Consider the following 21846-nt stretch of genomic DNA (forward strand, 5'->3'; position numbering starts at 1 on the left):
CTTAATAGTCCCATGGCATCTAAAAATGGCAAGTTCCAATAACCAGGTTTCAAATATGGTTATAGTTCCCCTTTGGCTAAGAAACATCTTTTGAGGCAAGTCTTAAGTGGCTTACATGCCGTTCTGTACATGTTCTAGTTCCTGATTAAATGGCAATCATAAAATCAAATTTACCATTAAAACCTTGACTTTTCCATCAATGTCAAATTTTACCTGAGGTTCCCTTCCTCTAGGAAATTTAGACTGAAATTCTTTTCTCCAAACTAAAGATTTCATTGATTTATTTATACTCAGTAATTAATCCAGTCTATTGTTTTAATACTAATTGCTTTTACCTCACTTTGTAATATGTACAATTTTTCTCCCCATCACTCCCCTCCCTTGCTTCCTAATACATTGCATTCTGATTACCCCTTCCCTCAGTGTACCCTCCCCTCCATCACACCTCATGCCTGTCCTATCCCCATTTTCTCTGTTTTCCTGCAGAGCAAGATAAATTTCCATACGCCTATCCCTGTGGTTCTTATTTCCCAGCTATATGCAATTAAAATTCTCAACATTCATTTCTAATACTTTGAATTCCAACTTCTCTCCCTCCCCCACTCCCTCTCCAGCCTTACTGAGAAGGCAAGCAATTCAATACAGACTAAATATGTGTTGTTTTGCAAAGACTTCCATAGTAATCATGTTGTGTGATACTAATTATATTGCCCTCTGACCTACCCTATTCCCACTTATTTTCCCCCCTGCAATTCACCTTGTCCCTTCTCGAAAGTGTTTATTTCTAGTGACTCCCTTCTCCCATTTGCCCTCCCTTCTAAGGTTCCCCTAGCTCCACTTGATGCCTCCTCTCCTACTTTCCTGTGGTGATATAAATTTTCATGTCAAATTTAGTGAGCATGTTATTCCCTCCTTCAGCCATACGTGGGGAGAGTAGTTTTATTTCCGCCCCGCTCCCCTTCTCCCTTATCTCCTCCATTGAATAAGATTTTTCTTATCTCTTTTATGAGTTATAGCCTTCCCCATTTCATTACTCCCTTTCTCTTCCTGGAATTTTCCTCCTTCACTCTTACTTTTTATTTTGTTTTATTTTACATTTTTTGTGTGTGTGGGGGGGATATCATCTCTTCTGATATAACACACCCTGTACTCTCTGTCTATCTATGTGTATGTATATATGTGTGTGTATGTATGTACAATCTCTCCAACTACCCAAATACTGAGAAAAGATTCAAGAGTTAAAAATATTTTCTTTCCATGTAGTAATGTAAACAGTTCAGTCTTTTATGATTTTTCTTTTCTGTTTAAATTTCCATGCTTCTCTTGATTCTTGTCTTGGGAAGTCAAATTTTTAAATACAGATCTGGTCTTTTCCTCAACATGAAATCTTCAAATTTGACTATATCACTGAATGAACATTTTTTTCCCTTGAAGTATTATATTCAGATTTGCTGGACAGGTGATTCTTGGTTTCAATACCAGTTCCTTTGACTTCTGAAATATCTCATTTCAAGCCCTTCGGTCCCTTAATGTTGAAGCTGCCAGATCTTGTGTTATCCTGATTGTATTTCCACAGTACTCAAATTGTTTCTTTCTAGCTGCTTGCAGTATTTTCTCCTTGATCTGGGAAGTCTGAAATTTGGCCACAGTATTCCTAGGAGTTTCTCTGTTGGGTTTTCTTTCAGGAGGTGAACAATGAATTCTTTCAATATTCATTTTGCTCTCTGATTCTATAATATCAAGGGAGTTTTCCTTGATAATTTCATGGAAGATAATGTCCAGGCTCTTTTTTTGATCATGGTAGTCCAATAATTTTTCAATTATTTCTCCTGGATCTACTTTCCAGGTCAGTTGTTTTTCCAGTGAGTTGTTTCACATTATCTTCTATTTTTTCATATTTTTGGTTTTGTTTACTAACTTCTTGGTTTAACTCATAGTCATTCATTTCTCTGGACTCAATTCTCTCTTTCAACAAATTATTTTGTTCAGTGAGCTTTTGAACTTTCTCCTCTGTTTAGCTAATTCTGCTTTTTAAAACCTCCTTCTCCTCGTTGGCTTTTTGGACCTCTTTTTCCAATTGAGTTAGCCTCTTTTTAAAGTTGTTATTTTTCTCAGCATTTTTTGGTTCTCCTTTAGTAAGCTGCTAATTTGTTTTTTAAGGTCTTCTACTGCCTGAGTCCAGTTAAAGATCCCTTTGGAGACAGAGGCCTTAACTTCCTCAGACAGTATGCTTTGTTCTTCCTCATCCGAAAGGATAGGGGGAGATGCATGTTACCCAAGAAAGTAACCTTCTATGGTCTTATTATTCTTCCCTTTCTTGGGCATTTTCCCAGCCAGTGACTTGACTTCTGAATTTCCTTTCCACACCCACCTCACCTCTTGTTCCACCCAGCCAGTGCTTGGGGGCTGATTCAAATGACCTGCTCCCAAACCTTAGGGTTTTTTGGTGGGGATGGGACTGCTATTAAGTGTGAGATTAAGATCAGCTTCTCAGGTGGGGGCAGGGCCCCCACCCAGGGCCCAGTTCCCTCAAGAGGTTTACGAGGAGACCTTCAACAATGGATGCGGGCCAGCGACTGCTTTGGAAGCCCCTGTCCACTGCTCCCTCTACTACTGCCTCTTGAGGGGGCCTGAGTTATCGGGATACCCCACTCCCCTCTCAGCCAGCCAAAAAGACCCTCTCACTGACCTTTGGTGCCTGTGGGTTGAGGGATCTGCAATGCAGTGGAGATCCTGTCCCTGGAGCCTGCTCAGATTTGCTCCCCTCAGTGCCAGGTGGGCAAAGCAGGGATGGGCTCTGCTGCGTATTCCGTGCGTGAGAAACCTTTCCCACTGGTTTTTCAGGTCTTTCTGGAACAGAAATCTACTCCATGCCGTTGTTCTGTGATTTCTGCTGCTCTAGAATTTGTTGAAAGTTCTTCTTTACAGGTATTTTATGGGCTGTGGGGTAAGAGCTAAACATATGTGCATCTTCCTATTCCGCCTATGTTGGCTCCTCCTCCATTAGAATATTTTCAATTTGGAATGTGCTTACAGAAACCAGAACAAGTATCATTGGCAGAAAAAAAAAATCAAAGTAGATGCAGCCTCTAGTACGAGAGAGGAGGAACACCATAAAGAACATGTTTCCTGGCCTCCACTTGGTCTGGAGAGCCAAGCCAACGGTCTGATTTATGCAGAAGATTTCTGACAATTTTTTCTCAGTTTCTGGATTCTTCTTTTCATTGTCTGTATATGTGTTCTGTCTCTGTATGTTCTGTGTGCATGTGTCTGTGTGTTAATGCAGCAGCACCATTGCAGATGCACTTTGGAATGTAGTTATCTCTTTCCCTCCCCCTCTTCCCCTCTCTTTGATTGCTGCAGCAGCAGAAAAGAGGATGGGACAGGGAAAAAGAGAAACAAATCTTATATTATTTAGTTTATATGATTGCTAAAGGCAGTTTCAGATCAGAAATAGAAAGTAATAACATATGTGCAGTTTTAAAGGGGATTTTTAAAAAAGTCCACTAGGAGAACAACATGGGTACAAACCTTAAGGAAGCATCAAAGTTTTGGAAATTGTTGGGAAGTCATTGGTAAAATTCTCTCTCTCTTTCTGCCTTCTAACCCTGAACAGGTTGTGAAGGTGGAGAGAAAGACAAGAAGAAATCAGGAAAACTTTTCCTCTCATATCAGAGAAACAGATTGACTAACATTTGCTTATCTCATGCCTCACCTAAGAGAGAAATATTTTTGTTTAATGGGAAACAACCAAAAGGTTGTTCTGGTCATATTTTAAGTGAAACATGTCACTCCTAATTGGATGTTTGAGACAGGTCAGAATTTGTTGTATTATTTGGCACTAAGGCAAATTGGGACAATGCATAGATCTGAAAAAGAGACACCTCAGATATACCCCGTAGAGAGGATGGGACTAGGCACCACTGGATCTTTTTCCAGAGTCTCTGTCACTTCAACTGGCAGATTCGTAGCCCTCTTTCAATGAAGTTTTTAAGGAGTGGACGCAGAAGTGAAGTTTATAGCTCTCCACATTGTGACTGGTGGTACCAACTGGCCCTTGTTTGCCCTTTCTTGCAGCCAGCAGTAGTGGCAATTTGGTTGGTTGACTTCTCTGCTGCAAGTGTTACCGCATTTCACACCAGCATTCATTCAGTTGTCAAAGTGATCTTCCTAAAGCATAGGCCTGAATATCCCCTACCCCTCAACTCTCATCACCTTAATTTAATGAACTCCAGTGGCTCCCTATTGCCTCTAGGATCAAATGTAAAACCACGTGATTTTTCCCCCTCTTGTTTCTAAGGCCTTTCATCACCTGCCCCCAACCTACCGTTCTAGTTTTCTGAAATCTCACCACCCTCCACATCCTCTCTGATCCAAGTGACACTAGCCTCCTCAAAGCTCCACACAGAAGACATTCCATTCCTTGACTCAATATTTTTACTGAGCTTAAGCTATGCCTGAAATGCTCTCCCTTTTCATCTCCACCTCCTGGCTTCCCTGCTTTTTTCAGGTCTCACTTAAAATCTTACTTTCTGCAATTAGCCTTTCCCAATCTCTCTTAATGCTAGTGACTTCTTTCTTTTGCGAATATCTATTGTTTATACATATTTCTTTGTACACTTTCTCCCCCATTAGACTGAGATTCTTTGGAACGGGGATCTTTTTTACCTTTCTTTTTTCCTCACGGTTTAAAACAATTCTTAACATATAAGAAAATAAATGCTTACTGATTTCACTTGACTTGGCCTCAAAAGGCACAACCAGGAACAATGGGTACAAGTTACAAAGGAACAGATCGTGAGCTGATGTAAGGAAAAAAATATCTTTACCTTTTTTTCTGTCGAAAAGTAGACCAGTCTCCCCCAAGAGATAATAGCTCCATATCTCTAGAGGTATTTAAGTATAAGCTGCCCACTGTAAGGTTTCTTCCAAATATGAAATTCTTTGAAATGCAACTAGAGTTTGACAAGTTTCTATCACAAAGTACATTTTTCTGAGTGGGGGACGTTTAATGTCTAATACTTAATTTCATAGGATTATCATCTAACAAGCTCTCTAGGGCTTTCTGCTTAGATCTTTAGATGGCTTCATCCCCAAGGTTACGGAAATGTATGGGGTGTTCAGGAGGACTAGAACCTCCAGTGTGAAGGCTTGCCAAGTCCTTTTCATGGCTGCTCCTCCACTTTTGATGTCCACCTGATTCACCCAACTCTCACACATTAGCTCCAAGAAGCTGTAGCATTTATAGAAGCCACACTGTGGTAAACCATCTCTGCACATGGTCTAAACCAGGTTGAGGATGACTGATTGACCTGAAACCTGTCAGTGAGTTAAGGGGATGTCTACCCCAAACATGTAAAGACATTCCAGTGGAATAGGGAGATTTCTTCCAGTGGCCATGAAGGTGGCTGAAGCTGGAGTTATGGAACACTTTAGAACTTAGTTAGACATTGGAGAAACCAAGGTCACCCACTGAATCCCAGCCCATCACGAGTCATCTTGTCTTTATGTAGATGGCGAAATTGACACACACACATTGTCAGAGCTAGTTCAATGTTTATGATGGAAATGGAAACAATGGACTGTCATCGGACTTCATTGATGCTGGAGGAGAGAGTGAGAGTGAAGACTTTGCACAGCCTTGCCTTACTCAAATCCAATTCATGTGCAAGTCAAGACATTATTTTCATCATGTCTTTGGTCTTCTTTGAGAAAGAAAGACAAACAATAAGACAAATTTGATTCCTGAGTTTTGCTTTATGAATTAAGAGTATATGAAGGGAATAATGTAAACAGGGTTTATTGAGATATTAGTAAAACATTTTATAAAGTGTCATACTTCTATATGTATCATATATACATACAATACATACATGCATACATACATACTGTGTGTGTGTATGTGATAAACTTTGGGGTAATATAGTGGTACAGTGGTTAGAGTGTTGGGTCTGGAGACAGCCTTAGTGGAACTGCACTTGTGATTACTTATCATGTATACAGAAAAATTCTTTTGATGAGACATATATGATAATAATGATATGATGATAAGCCTCTCTATGTCATAAGTTCATCTGAAGAACAAATTTTATCATTATTGCACAGGTGCCTACGTAGTCTATCATTTTGGTGCCCACTTCCTGCTTGTGCATCCTGGTATGAGAAACATGCTCACCCCAGACAAAGAAGGATACTCATTGTGAAATCAGGAATGCTCTCATTTTATTTTAACCAATCATGTTACATTCCTAGTGAAAAGGTCCCTCCTGAATGGAGGGGACCTTTGCTTCAAACTCCCAGGCTTAAACACCCTGCTTTCAATCTGAATTTTCCACCTGCCTCCCATTGGCCAGCATTCCAGGGTTCAATAAATCACACCTCTTGATTACATCTCCTCATATACTTTTTTCTTTGTATTTTTAGTTGAGTTGTCTGCATCAAATAGCAGACAAATAGAAAGCAACTTTGAATTGCTATGGGAGTTGCCAAACCCTGTGATTTTGAAGATACCGAGGATATCAAGGGTAATAGTCTCATTATCCTGAGACCACGTCAGCATTTATGTACCTCCTCCTCATCTTTTGCGAATAAGACCTGGCATGGCAGTGGTCTTTGATATACCAGAAGAGGCCTTTTGAGAACAAAGAAAAGTAGTAGATATGCTAATTTCCAGGAGCCAGCGTTCCTCACTCACTGCCAAAGCAAACAGTTGTGTCTCTGACATTAGCTATCAGTCTGAATTATAACTTCTTTTTTTATGTATTTTCTGTGGAAACAAAGTTCAACCATACCTTACACTGGTGGTGCTGCTTTCTGAATGGCAGGCTCTTGTGGTTCTGTCTGAAGTTAGATGGATGTGTTTGTTTTTGAGTGCATGGACACATCTGCTGTTTCTGTGAGAAATGGAAGAGTTGGGTCTAGGGGCAGTGGCTAGCTAGAGGCAGTGGCTGGGATTCCATCACATGGACACAACTACTCTTCTAGTGAGGCATATTTGGGATATTGGATTGGGGGGAACCTGTGGTTTCATTAAAGCCAGATTGTCTGGTCAAATCAGGACATCCCTGCTATTCGACGAAGCCCATAAGGAAGTTAGAATATTGGGGCTGCGGGTCGCTTATGATTCCATCACAAGGAGAGAAATAGTTACTGTTCTTCTGGCCTGTACTCTGGTCAATGAGAAACAAATCATTCTTCTCCACCATGAAACTGTGACTAGGGCCCCTGTACCCCACTTGTGAAACATGAATAATGATGGGACCTACTTCTCAGGGTCGAAGTTTCTCTGCTGATTTTAAATCTTATGGTCCTGGTACCACTTCTGACTCCATGGTTCTGGAAGTTAACATTTTCTTAGGTCAGGGTCTCCCTCCATTGATGTAGATGACGTTAATGTACGATTATCAAAGAAAAGGGTTTGCAGTCTTATGGAGGATTATATTTATGTGTATCCCGACTGTGGTAAATTCTCAGTATACGCTTTTAGATTGTTGATAGATGGATTAATTATTTTCTCTGTGCCTCAGTAAAATAAAGCGTTTGAATTCTGATAGTCTATATTTTGAAGGCACTTTAACATTCAATGTTCTAGCACTTTGTGTTCTAAGAAACACTTCAACTCTGAAATTCTATGTTCCGTTGTGCCTTTAAAGTTTTAATATGCCCACAATATGCACCTGAGGCATGTAGTATGAAAAGGCATCCTTAAGTTATCATGTCAAGCCAATCTTAGGTATTCCTGGGTAAGAGAAGATAGTCAGATCTTAGCATATAAACTCCCAAAGCAGAATAGACTCCAGGATATTATTTTCATGGATGGTAGAGGGGGTGGTGGTACACAACTCCAAACAGAACAATTTCCTATCAGTTCTGAGACTCTTTCAGATGCTCTTGTTTGAAGGTAATTAATTTCACTGAATCTTACAAAGCTACAGTGTCTTGTGTGCGAAATATATAGTTACAGCAATCCAGACAGTAAAACCAAGTGGATAAAAAGTGTGTTGTTTTCACTATGGTTAATAGATGAACATAGTTGATTTAGTTCATCTATATGCATGCTCTGGGTTTGTGCTGCACACAGATAACTAGTTAAGTTCATAATGCAATAGGAAAAGAATCGAATGGGCCACATTTGGGAAATTTCCATTGTTTTATGATCCTCAGCTTATCATTTATTAAATTCCCATTTCTTTACAATGAACATTTTCCCAATCATGCTACATGGCTACAAATCTTAGTCTGGTAGTTTGAATTCAATCAATCAATCAACAAGCATTTGTTATGTACCCACTTCCTTTTCCTCTCACTCTCCTCACAGGCTGTAGGACTCACTCAACCCACTGCAGGAGCTCCATCTTCATTCTTGAAGAGGACATCATGAGGGTGATGTCTTGACTCATGAGTGAATAAGATTTAAATGAGGAAGAGTTGCACAAAGTAATAAACCTCACTCTTTCCTCCAGAGTGATTGATGTTCAGTGGCAAGACAAAAGTCAAGATGACTGGCAGTGGCTCAGGATGCAGTGGGTGACATTGGCCTCTTTACGCTAAGGTCTTTAGCAAGAGTAGGGTGGGCTGAGGGAGTAAGGTACCAATTTAGGTACCTTTTGTTGATCATTATCACAACTCCAAACTACATTTCAAAGCAAAAAAGCCGAGGTGTAGGCCTTCAGTTTCCCTTCTGTAATGTGAGGGAATTGGATTTGCAGGGTGGTAAGTTGGATAGCTCTGGAGTCAGGGGACTTGAGTTCAAATTCTGCTTCTGTGTGACTTTGGATAGATCACTTAACTTTCCTCAGTCTCAGTCTCCTTAGGGATAAAATAGAGATGGGGTAGGGAGAGGGGATAGTAAACATAGTGTGATAAATGTTTTGGCCAATAAAAGAATTTGTTTTGTTTGTGCATATTTGTTATAGGAGTTTCATTTTCTTTTCTCAATTCAGGGGTGGGAGGGAGAGGGGAAAATTACTGTTAATTGAAGAAAGCAAAATTTAATAAATGAAATGAAAACGTTGTATTCAACCCCTCCTGGATCTAGAGCTAGGAGCCTGTGTTCTGTAAGATCTCCTACATCAGTAAGACTATATTTGAAACTGTGAACTTCCTGCCTAGCCCACTGGGCAGATGACCTTTGGAAAATTCTGACTTTGGTCTCAGTTAAGCCCTTAATTGTTTATCTATTTGGACCTCCTTTTGGATTATAGCCTTGCCTGCACCTTCACTTGGCCAGGATGTGTTCTCTCCTTTCTCAGTATCATTTACCTTAAGTTCTGGCACTAGGAACCATTTTCCTCATTCCTTCAACGCCACCAAATGATTTTCAGATAAGCCAGCCTTACCAAGCACTCACAAAGTCGAAATCTAGTCAATTCCCAGCCCAGGTAGGGAAAGGCCCCCAAAAGAAAGAACCCGGAACCCTGGGCTGAGAACACTCTGGTTTTCTCCCAGATGAGTGAGACTTGGAGACTGCAGAAGAACTGATTAGGCTTCAGGGGCCTGACAGGTCCCACAGGAAGAAAGGATGGAGGTGGGCGTCACCTGCTCAGCCTATTGGTTGCATAGAGATGATGGAGTTATGGGATTCATTTTGGACCCATAAAAGGAAAAGACCCTGTATTTGAAGGCAATCAAGCCCCTGCACTTTTACGCACATTTCTACCTATATATTCAGTCCTATTTTTAACTTCCCTTTCACTCAGACCACTTAACTCCTTGGTGTTCTCCCGTGTTGGTTTCTGAGGATGGAACTCACATGTAACAAAATGAATCAACAAAATCATCTTTCTTTTTTTTAAAAAAGCACATATTGCTGAGAAAGTGCCAGCCTGCATTGATGGAGGAAATTCCTTCCTCCAGGCACTCCACAGACCAACCCAGTCATAGCTGTCCTTCCTTGAGCCTAGAACATAACAAATATTCATTAAATCAATGAGTAAAAGCAGTAACCATTAAGAGTAATTTAATTCAACCCATTAATTTTACAGGAAAATAAGACTGGGGTTCAAAGGCGTTAGGTGTCTGGTCCAAGACTAGAAAACTAGTAAGAAGCAAAGTCAGGAGTCACATCTAACTCCTTTGAGTGAAAATCCAGAGAACTAGTGGCATCTGTGAATTTGAATCTACTCTGTAAGTCCTCTGAGGACATCTACTTAGACATTTTAGAATTCCTGTAGTTCCTGGCCAGTGACTCTCATCTAGTAGTAGATTGTAGATTGATTGTCTCTCTCAGATCTCAGCTGTCATTAATGTGAGATTTCATCTCAAAAGGAAAGAAAAACACATAATGAAAAATAATCAAACTTTTCTTGTATTTTTTTTTCTGTTAGATGTATATGTGGGATGATCATGTACGAATCTAAGTATAGTGACTCCACTGAACTTACTGGTAAAAAAAAAAAGTTATTGTTATAAGAAGCTTGAAGGTGTTTGCTAACCCTTCACACACTGCTTTGCACATGGTATTATTGTTGATTAATTGATCCATCTTTCCTCTTGTTATAACTTCTCATTTCATCCATAAATTCTATCCAGATGATTCTGTTTGGTTGGTTCCCAGGCCAAACCTTCTTTAAACTTGTTTTTCCCTTCATAAATAATCACTTTTCAATGAAGCAATATTGCTCATAATCTTTCACCTAGAATCTCCGTGGGACTTTGCAAAGAAGTTAATGTTCAGAACCAATGTTATCCTTGGCTGCCAGACTTCTCTACTTGAAGGAAAGTAGGTCAAGTATTTGCTAACAAAGGTAGTTTTCAGTCACTTCTCATTTTCCTATTATGGTAATTTATTTCTGTTAATACCATGTTATTATAGTTGATATCTATATCTATTTCCCATTTGGGGGCATTAATATGAAGAGAGACTTGTGCTTCCAATGTTTAAAGAATTCCCACATTAGAAATTCCGAATGCAGGTTGACATCATCTTTGCAATTTATGGTCATAGAGAGTTTCTTGTAGACACTAAGAAATTAGGGACGAATGTAGGGTATGTAGTCAATATGTTGGAAGCAGGGATTGAATTCAGGTTTTTCTGGCTCTGAGGCCAACTCTACAATCAATATCCCAGGCTGCCTCTCGTTAGTATCAATAGTTTACTTAAGTAAGGTAGTTTGAAATTGTTTTAATGTCATGCCACAATCTTTTTCTCATTATTATTGTCACTTTGCTTTAGTCTTTGCTCTAACAACTCAGGGGTCTGACTGTATGCAGACAGCTGGTTCAGGAATACCTCCCATGTCAATAATGATTTTTTTCCCATTATAATAAAATCACTTTCATTCTTGTTTGTTTTTCCTGTATTGTCTACTATGTCTGGCACTTTCGTATCCTTTTCACAAATAAAGTATTTAAGACTTATGTGCATAAGTTTTCTGTATAGTCTATAGGTTTCTGGTTTCTTATTCTTCACTCATTTACCCTTTACACCTACATCCATCTTTTTGTTGTTGTTCCGTTGGTTTTTTTTCAGCTGTAACTGACTCTTCCTGATCCCATTTGGGGTTTTCTTGACAAGTATACTTGAGTGGTTTGCCATTTCCTTCTCCAGTCCATTTGACAGATGAAGAAACTGAGGCACACAGGGTTAAGTGACTCTCCCAGGGTCACATAGCTAGTACGTGTTTGAGACCAGATTTGAACTCAGAAAGATGAGTGTTCTTGACTTCAAGCCCAGTACTCTATCCACTATATCACCTACCTGCCTTAGGTCTATTTTTGTTTTAAGCAATAAGAGTATCACAGCAATAGTGATTTAACTTGTAGATCCTTATTGAATTTGCAACCTAGTTCTAAGTCTGTCTTCTGCAACAGACATTGGTTCATAACTTGCAATCATTTTCATGTTAATTTTTAATAGATGTTTATCGTGGACAATCACGGAATAACTGTGTAAGATTGTTTGAAATATGTAACAGGTCACTTTGTTTGGAGAATCAAGCACTTCTATTAGTGCTTTACAATTTGCAAAACATTTATGCAAAATTGTCTCTAGATTTGATCCTAACAATAACCGGGAAAGGTGGTTATTGTTATTCTGAGTTTACAGATGATGTAACTGAGGCAGATAGAAGTTAACTGTTTTCCCAGGATTGTATAGCTAGTAAATGTCTGAGGCTGGATTTGAACTCAGGCTTTTCTGCAGGTCCAGAATGCAATCCCCTGTGCCACCTACATTGCTACAAAATGAGGAATAAAACAAGGATAGGTGGGTTTACCAAAAGTGTTTGTTATTGTCATGGCATTCATTGTTGTTCTTTGTAATCAAAGAGGACCAAAATGACATCATTATGTCAACGGAGAGTGTGTCTGTGTCTGGACAAACTAATATGAGCTTAAAAGACACAACCACAGGTTGGGCACAAATAATCTGTATGAAACTTTCATGGCAGATATTCAGTAAAGAATACAGGCCAAAGAAATATTCCTAGCAATTGTAATTTTCCCCAAGAGCTCTTGGTCTAGCATGATGGCTGTGGTGATTTCATCAAGTGAGAGAAGCCTGCACAGACTCTTGAGTTCCATAATCACTCCAAAGAATTTGGCCAAATGATTCATTTGGGAAAACCCAAGTGGAAGAAGTATGCTTGTTGCTCACAAGTTTGTCCCTCAGGAAGCAGAAGAATATGGCAGAGCTCTTCTGCTATGATCAGTTTGAAGACATTCTCAAGGCATGGAGGTAAGTCTTAGTTCATGAAGGCTAATCATTGAAGCATAAGTTCTGGTAGGTCCTATCACCCAGGCTGACTTCAAGAATAAGCAAGATGATGGAGAGTAGGCCTTGTCATTTGAGGACCAGTTTCTTTAAGGGCACATTAAGGTGCATTGCCAGTTTGTCTATAGGGTGATAACTTTATGTTGGGGTCAAGCAATTCTTCAAGACCTAATAAGGTTCAGAGAGGATGCCACCTGTTTAAGTGGAAGGTGTGACCATGCTAATGAAGTCACAGATCTTGGAAGTGTCAGAGGGTTCATTTTTAACCGATGCATGGCAGGGGACTCACAAATCCAAGAAATCATTGCTTTTATTTCATTTGCCAATGACTATCATAGCCTCTGCCCTCAATAAATTCCTGCCTCACAGTAAAGGGGTACAGGTGAGGAAGACCAAGCAGAACTTCAGCCATTTTTGAAAATATGCGCCATGTTTGAAGTGAAAAGAGCTCTGGGTCTGTGACTCAGAAAGACCTGAAATAAAATCTAGTCTGGTGACCCTAGGCAATTCACTGAACCTCTATTTGCCTCAAATCCTTCTGTAAAATGAAGATCACAATAGTACCTATTTCCCAAATTTTTTGACAGGATCAAAAGACTTGATATTTGGAAAGTGTTAGCTCAGAGCCTCGCAAATAGGTACTTAATAAACGCTTGTCCCTTTCCTTCTTTCTACCTCTCCATATACTTCACTATTTTTAAAGTCAAGGTTTGTCATTGTAATGATCAGAGTTTTGATGTCTTTCATTGTTTTTCATCAAAATATTGGTGTTATTGTATGAATTGCTTTCATTCTGCTGGTTATACTTCAAGCCTGTAAAGTTCTCCCTCCTTACTGCTGTCTCCTGGCTTCATGTTCTAGATATTTATTATTTTAATGGTTTTAATAAGCCTTACTTTAATTGATTCAGCCATCTAGCATACCATAAACATTTATATTTTTGTCAGTTCTTCATCTTTTCAAATAACGTTTCTGTATGTACAGTTACAGATATTTCTTTACCTTTATCAATTTCATTGTCATTTTCTTCTTTATGTGTGATATCCAAACTGCAATTATAAGTTGTGCTTCAGTTCAGCAAACAAATTCAGAAACTATTTATTTAACACCTCTGTGTATACAAAGGCAAAAACAAAGTCCCCACCATCAAAGAGATTTTATTTTCCTCAGTCATTCAGCCAATCAATAAATATTTATTAAGCATCTATGATATTCTGGGCACTATGCTAGGCACTGAGGATACAAAGAAAAGTAAATCCCTGCTTCGAAGGAGCTCTTGGTCCAATGGGGATTCCACATGCAAATAATTATGTAAAAACAAGCTATCAGATAAATTGGAAAAAATCAACAGAGGGAATAAGGGAGACTGGGAAAGGCTCTCTGCGGAAGGTGGCATGACAGATGTAACTTGAAGGAATCCAGGGAAACCAGGAGGTAGAAATGAGGAGAGAGAGAATTTCAGGCATGAAGGATAACAAATGAAGATGTCTGTAGTTGGACAATGAGATGTCTTGTTCAAGTAACATCAGAGATGCCAAAGTTACTGGATCGTGGGAGGAGGAAGGAGCATATAAGGTATAATAAGACTGGAAAGATTGAATTTGTCAAGAACTTTGAATATAAAGAAATGAGATTTCTAATTTGTCATTGATCTCATTTTTTTATTACTGCTATCATTTGTTTCATTGCCTAATTCATATTTCATTTGTCTCAGAGTTAAGTTTCGAAATTCAACTTTCTTGTAGATCACTCATTGTCTCTGAGTTAAGTTTAGAAATTCACGTCTCTTGCTAATCACTATTCTATTTTCATCGGAAATCTGTTAACCTTGAAGGATACAGGTGGACACCAGAGAGTCTGATTTGTTGTTACACAAGGTAGTCAGTTCCACTATCCCTAAACTTTCCTTGAAAGTGGGCTCAAACATTAAACATTTCTCAGTGACAGAATAGAAGAACAGGTTGCTAGCCCCTCATCACCAGTCTCCAGCCAATCATACTGTTTTCCCCATCTATGATACTGCCTTTTATTCTAGATGTTCTTCCTTTTTTCTTTAAAAGAGAACTGTTCCCTTCATTTGGGGTCTTATATGAATAATAAATAAAAGTAATATAATACTATAATAATATAATAAAATAATAAAAGTAATTTTATATTTTGTCCTAGAGGGTATACAGGATAACTAAAGTTTATTGAATATGGAGACATGATCATACCTGAACTTTAGGAAAAAAATCTCTTTGACAGCAGAATGGATGATGGACTGGATTGAGGAGATGACAAGAAGACCAGCCAGTAAGTTATTGAAATAGTCCAGGAGTGAAGTGATGAGGGTGCACCAGGTTGGTTGCAGAAGTAGGTTCAAGGAATTTCAGAATAGAGAATACTTTAAAACATGGGAAAAGGGGATCGGAGAAAGTATCCTAAAGGAAGTGGTGCTTAAGGTGAGTACTGAAAGAAGAAAAGGGTTCTTGAGAGAAAGATAAAGGGAAGAATATTTCAACTATGAGGCACCAAATGTTCAAATGCATTCAGATGAAGGATGGAATATGACATTCAAACAAGGTCCCTCAAGATTCTGGGTTCCCACTAATTGTTTTTTATCCTTGGAGCTGACTCCAAATGGGCATGTTTTCTCTTTGACTCTTTGCCCTCACGAGTTATGGTCCACGAATTCTTTAGAATGAACTCCATGTCTAGCTCGTGTCTTGGTTTCTCTATGTGTGATGCCAGAAAAAAACCTGCTCTATTATATGTGGGAAAGTTGGACTCAGAGATCAAGTTACCTTCTAACAAATCCAATATTTTCTTCCCTTATCCCAATATTTGTGAAGTTCATTAAGTGCAATAGAACAAGAAGATATAAAGGCAGGCCAAACAGTGGCCTTTCCCCAATTGTGCTTCAGAAGTTGCCTCTTGCATCCAGCTTGAAATGTATGTTCAGAGGATCTCCCTAATGCAATGAAAGTCATTTTTTTTCTTTGTCAATCTATGAAAGACAAGAGAGCACTGTATTAATAAATAACTTTTTCCAACATACATTTTAAAGAAGACCAGTGACAGAGCTTCTGATGAAGTCAAAGGAAATGCTGCACTAAAGCTACTGAGTGTCATAATCTTGCATTCATATTCATAGAATCATAGCATTAGAACTGCAAGGTACCATAGAAATTGTTTTGTGCAAACCTCTCACTTTATTTTTGTTGCTGAGTCATTTTTCAGTTGTGTCTGACCCTTAGTGACTCCATTTGGGTTTTCTTGAGAAAGATATTGGAGTGGTTTCCATTTCCTTCTCCTGCTCATTTTATAGATAAGAAAACTAAGGTAAACAAGGTGAAGTGATTTGCCTAGGGTCACAAAACTAGTAAGTGTCTAAGGTTGGACTTCAACTCAGAAAGATGAGTCTTCTGAGTCGGCGACCAGGAATCTATGTGCTGTGCCATTTAACTGTCCCAAAATCTCATTAGGGAGCCCCAAAAGAATTACAGGCTTGTCTGATTGTATCTTCTTTTTATTGAGACTAAACCTTCTTCTCTTATTTTTAGTTAACTTGAATTACTGAGAGAAATTCATTAGGGGAATTTTAAGTATCCTTTGGTATAGGATGCCTAGAGCTTCAACAGGATCATCTAGTGGTAGTCAGTCATTTTCCAAGTACCCTTAGAGAAATTTTCTTTTGCCCCATGTGAAAAGGGACTACTCGAAATCATGAACTGACTAATGTTGGATAACATTTTTCATAGAGAGAAACATGGGAAATTTTTTATCCTAAACAGTTTAATTTCTCAACTGAAGTTTAGAGGATAGCTTCCAGTTAACCCCGTCCCTAATACCTGTGGGTAGGGTACTACATACTCTGGGAGGTCAGTATGGAACAGACTTTTACTCTGGGAAGGATACTGATTTTCTTTTCATTTTTTCTCTTCTCTTCTCTTGTCTTCTCTTCTTTCTTTCTTTTCCTTTTTTCTTTCTCTTCCTTTTTCCCTTCCCTTCCCTTCCCTTCCCTTTTCTTCTCTTCTCTTTATTGTTTTGGGTTCGGAAAGACATTTTGCAAGAAATCAAACAGTGACTTCTCATAACTCTGAAAATGTGCTTGTTAAATTTTATCAACATTTATCTGGAAATATGAAAAATGTTAATTCCAATTTGATCCTGAACTATGTCACATAGACGTTTTCCTGAGACTCTAATATAAGACACTAGGAAAGACATTCAAAAAAGACAGTATTGAAATACTGGAAGTTCCTGGACAGTTATCCAGGATATGTGACTACAGAGTCTCCCAAACACACTCCAGTAGATTTGATAAAAAACAGCAAATATTAAAATGGAGGCAGAGTCTTAAGGTAGAGTTTGAGTGAATCAATCAATAAATCAGTTGACTTGGTAAGTTCAAGTTAACTATTCATATTAGTCAACAATATGCTTTATAACTTTCATACTTTTATCATGTGAGAATATCTGTGGAAGAAATCAAAGATATTAACCTAAGTGTAAGTGACCTAGTTAATCAAGTTGAGAAATTGTAGACTTTTGATGAAATGAAATGATTGATGCTGGACTAGAGGGCAGCCAGGTGTTACAGTCGATAAAGAGTTGGCATTAGAATCAGGAAAACTTGATTTTGGATCTTGCCTCAGACATTCAGTAGCTCTGTGTCCTTGATTAGGAAACAATCTGTCACAGATTCAATTTCCTTTGGGGGGATATTGTGCATAATATTAACACTTGCCTTGCAGAGTTGGTGTAAGGATCTTTGTAAAAGTGAAAGTGCTATGTAAATTTTATCATTATCACCCATAATACTATTACACAGGAAATGATTTGGGATTTATTAAGGAGACTGAAACCCACCCTATGGGGCTTGCATAAAATTGAAAATCATTTCAGATCTTTGAATTTCATCATCTGACTAGTCCAGTTGTGAAATCTGCTTCATCCAAGATCTTGAGAAATAATCACTTAGAGGGAGAGAAGAAAGAACATAATTTGTTTCCCTTTCACAACCTTGGTCATAAAAGAACATGACAAACTTTGAAAGGGCAGAATATTTTGAACTTTTCATGGGTGTCTTAGCAGTGCCTCAGAGCTCACAACCACAGCCAATATAACATGAGTGTACAAGTAATGAAGTGAATAAATAAATACACTTAATGTAATGACACAATGGGGAAAAGTTAATAATAATAATAATAATGAAACTGGGGGAGGGTATTGTGACATGCTTGGACTATGCTCTATGTACTCCTTTGTTCTTAGCATCAAACTGATTATCATTACTTACAGAGAGAACAGATTATCACTTTCAAAGGCAGCTAGGTGGGTCAGTAGGTAGAGGTCAGGACGACCTGAGTTCAAAAATTGCCTCAGACAGTTATTAGCTTTGCGAAGTTCGGCAAGTCACTTAACCTACATTTGCCCTAATCCATTGGAGAATGAAATGATAAACCACTCCATGGTCTTTGCCAAGAAAATCCCATGGACAGCATGGTACACAGAGTCATGAAGCCATACAACTAAACAACAGCAACAAGGTGCTTAGTAAATACTTTTTGAGTTGAATTGAATTAAGCAAAACTACCAACTGCATCTTTATTTTGGGGGGGCAGGTAGGTGTCCCAGTGGACAGAGTTCTGGGACTGGAGTCGAGAAGATCCATCTTCCTGAGTTCAAATTTGACCTCAGTCACTTATTGGCCATGTGACCCTGGGCAAGTCACTTAACCCTGTTTGGCTCAATTTCCTCATCTGTCCAATGAGCTATAGAAGGAAATGGCAAACCCCTCTAGGATCTTTGCCAAAAAAAACCCAAATAGGGTCATGAAGAGTCAGATACCAGACATGACTGAAAAAAAATGACTGAACAACAGTAATGACTTTCAAATCGAAGAGGGAATTGTAAATAGCATTCTATTAATCACTTGATGTGTGTAGATGATGTTAAAATATTCAGTTTCACTCAAAAACACCTTTAACATCTACTTGTGTCTCCTTTGAGGAATCTTCCCCATATCATGCCCTCTAAGGGCATGGTGTCTCTCAGGGTTCCTCCTGGGCCCTCTTTTCTTCCCCTTTTATACTGCTTCACTTAATTATCTCATCGGCTCCCACAGATTTAATTATCATCTCCATGCTGACTCTTCTCACATCTACCTATTGATCGATTGATTGACTTCATCTCGTGAAAACTTTCTGCAGTGATATCATGAATGCAGTCTGTTGTTTGGACTTGAAAAGGCTATCATTTTTCATCTATAGCAAGGAAGAAAATAAAATGAAAGTTTTCAGCATGAATCCAGAACACAAGGTGAACCAATAAAAGAAATCAATATATACAAATACTTTACTCTTTTCTAGGTAAGGCATGTGGACTATAAGGTCATTAAGGACAAAGACGAAACAGTGCATGGTAAGAGAGTGACTGACATCCTAAACTCAACATGTAATGGGAAGAACATATTGAGATCAATTAATTCTTCTGCAATACCAGTCTAATATTTTCAGTACTCATAGCGCACAATGCACTTCGTATGTTATTCATCATTCGTTTTTGAAGAGGACCAGGGTGATGTCTTGACTTGCACATGAATTTGATTTAAGTGAGGCAGAGTTGTACAAAATCATCAGCTTTACTCTTTTTTCCAGAGTCATTGCAGCCTACTGGTAAAACAAAAATCAAAACAATTGGTGATGGCCTGGGATGAAGTGAATGACCTTGGCATCTTCAATGTCTGACCAAGTTCGACTCCTCCATAGCCCCTACTTCAGCTACCTACATGATCATTGGAGCAAATTGTTCTCATCCACTCACTTGGCAGGGGGAAGTTTCACATTCTTGGAAACAGACATCCCCTTAACACTGGTGTGAGATGTGAGGCTCACTAGTTACCCTCAGCCTGGTTTATCGTGTTTGCAGGTAAGGTTTTACTTGGATGTGGCTGCTGCACATACTACAGTTTCTTGGAGTCCCAGGTGAGAGTAGGGTGAGAGATGGACACCAAAGGTGGATAAGCAGCTCTGAAAAGGGCTTGGCAACCTTCATACTGTTAGGTATTAATCCTCTCTCCCTGAATACCTCATAAATCCTTACATATGTGTTTAAAAGTGTTTGTTGATGGATTGTTTGAATGCATATCTTTTACATCATAAAATGCATTAAAATGGACTCTTAGAATGTATCCAAACCAAAAAACATAATAAAACATAAGACTCACCATCCCAGTGTTGTCACAGAAAGATGAAAACTTCCTTGTTGAAAAGGAGAAAGAAGCTTGATAGAAGCTATCAGAGTATACAATACACATGAGAAATTTACAAGAGCAGATTTAGAATGAACAGACCACTTCAGGAAACAACAGTTTAAACTGACAGGTATGCCACTGGATTTACCAGTTAAAAGTCTTTTGGTTTTGTCATTGTTACACAGAACGTATGAGATAGCTAAATTCCTTAACTAAGTGGAATCCTAAGGACTTCAGTAGATGACATTCCCTCTCCCCATGAACATTAACTAACAGTATATTTGTAAAGAAGAATTAAGCAAATCATGCGTGTTTGGCTATAAAAATGGAAGAGATTACTATAGTAATTTAGTATATGGTCATTAACAGTAGAAACTATGGAAACATTATCCTTAAGACTGCCTGACATTGATCAGTGTTGATTATACACAAAAGTAGGGGAGACATATTGCTGCTGGATGTAGGAAAAAACTTGGAATATATGGAGGATACCTAGATACTCATAATTAGGTGACAACATCATAGACCAGAAAATCACTATCCTTTGTACACTAACAGGTTACAAATCCATCTACAAGTATCCGTGAGAATTCAGCAGATATTGTACTGAAACTAGAATAGATTTCACTTTTTCATATTTATATACTCAGAGCCTAGCATAGTACCTCGATCATGGGAGGTGCTTAAAAATACTTATTCAGTGATCATTACAAATACAACTATTGAGAGCATGATAAATGTTGAAGATGTGGGAAATTTCAAACACTAATGCATTGATGGAGGAGTAGTAAATTGATTTAACTATTCTGGAAAGCAATTTGAAACTATGCCGAAAGGGGTATAAAACTATGCATACTCGTTGATCCAGCAAGACCACTACTAGGTCTGTATCCCAAAGGGATCATAAAACAGGAAAAGGACCCACATGTACAAAAGTATTTATAGCAGCCCTTTTTGTGGTAGCCAAGAATTGAGAATTGAGGGGATGCCCATCAGTTTTCAAATCACTGAACAAGTTGTGGTATATGAATGTAATGAAATATTATTGTTCCAAAAGAAATGATGACCAGGCAGACTTCAGTAAACCTGGAAAGTCTTACATGAACTGATGCTGAGTGAAGTGAGCAGAACCAGGAGAACATTGTACGCAGCAGCAACCGTATTGTGCAATGGCGTACTGATAGACTTAGCTCTTTTTAGCAATGCAAGAATTAAAGACAATCCCTAACAACTATTGATGGAAAATGCTGTCCACATCCCTAAAAAAGAACTATGGAGTCTGAACACACATAAGAGCATACTATTTTACTATTTGATCTCTCTCTCTCTCTCTCTCTCTCTCACTGCTTCTTTCTTGTGGTTTCTCTTATTGTTCTATTTTTTTCATTACAAACATGATATAAAAATGTGAAAATATACTTAAATGAATGCCTACGTATAACATACATCAGATTGCATGCCATCTTGGGGAAAGGGGGGAGAAATTTTAGAACGCACAATCTTATAGAAGTGAATGTTTAAAACAAAAAATAAATAAAAAAAAAGAAAAACAGATAGAACTGTTGTTTATGAACTTCTAATTATATCGTTGATACATAAATGCTTAATAACGATATTTGTAATAGCATCACATAAATTATGCACTATCTCCATTTTACAAGAAAATAAATGCTTTCAGGGTATTTGTGGAGTCATAAAACCGGATGGAATAGAATGAGGTACAACCTGTCAGTCCTGTGTCTCTACTTGATACTATAATTATCCAGAAATACATTCAGAAATTCTAAAGGGAAATGTGCTTATGCCCTAGCACTCTTATTCAATTACAAAAAAGATGCCATTTTATACACCTGTGCCATTTAAAAAGGTAAAGAACAATGATATAAAGAATAAA

This window comes from Notamacropus eugenii, chromosome 2 (genome assembly GCF_028372415.1).
Source record: "Notamacropus eugenii isolate mMacEug1 chromosome 2, mMacEug1.pri_v2, whole genome shotgun sequence".
Classification (NCBI taxonomy): domain Eukaryota; kingdom Metazoa; phylum Chordata; class Mammalia; order Diprotodontia; family Macropodidae; genus Notamacropus; species Notamacropus eugenii.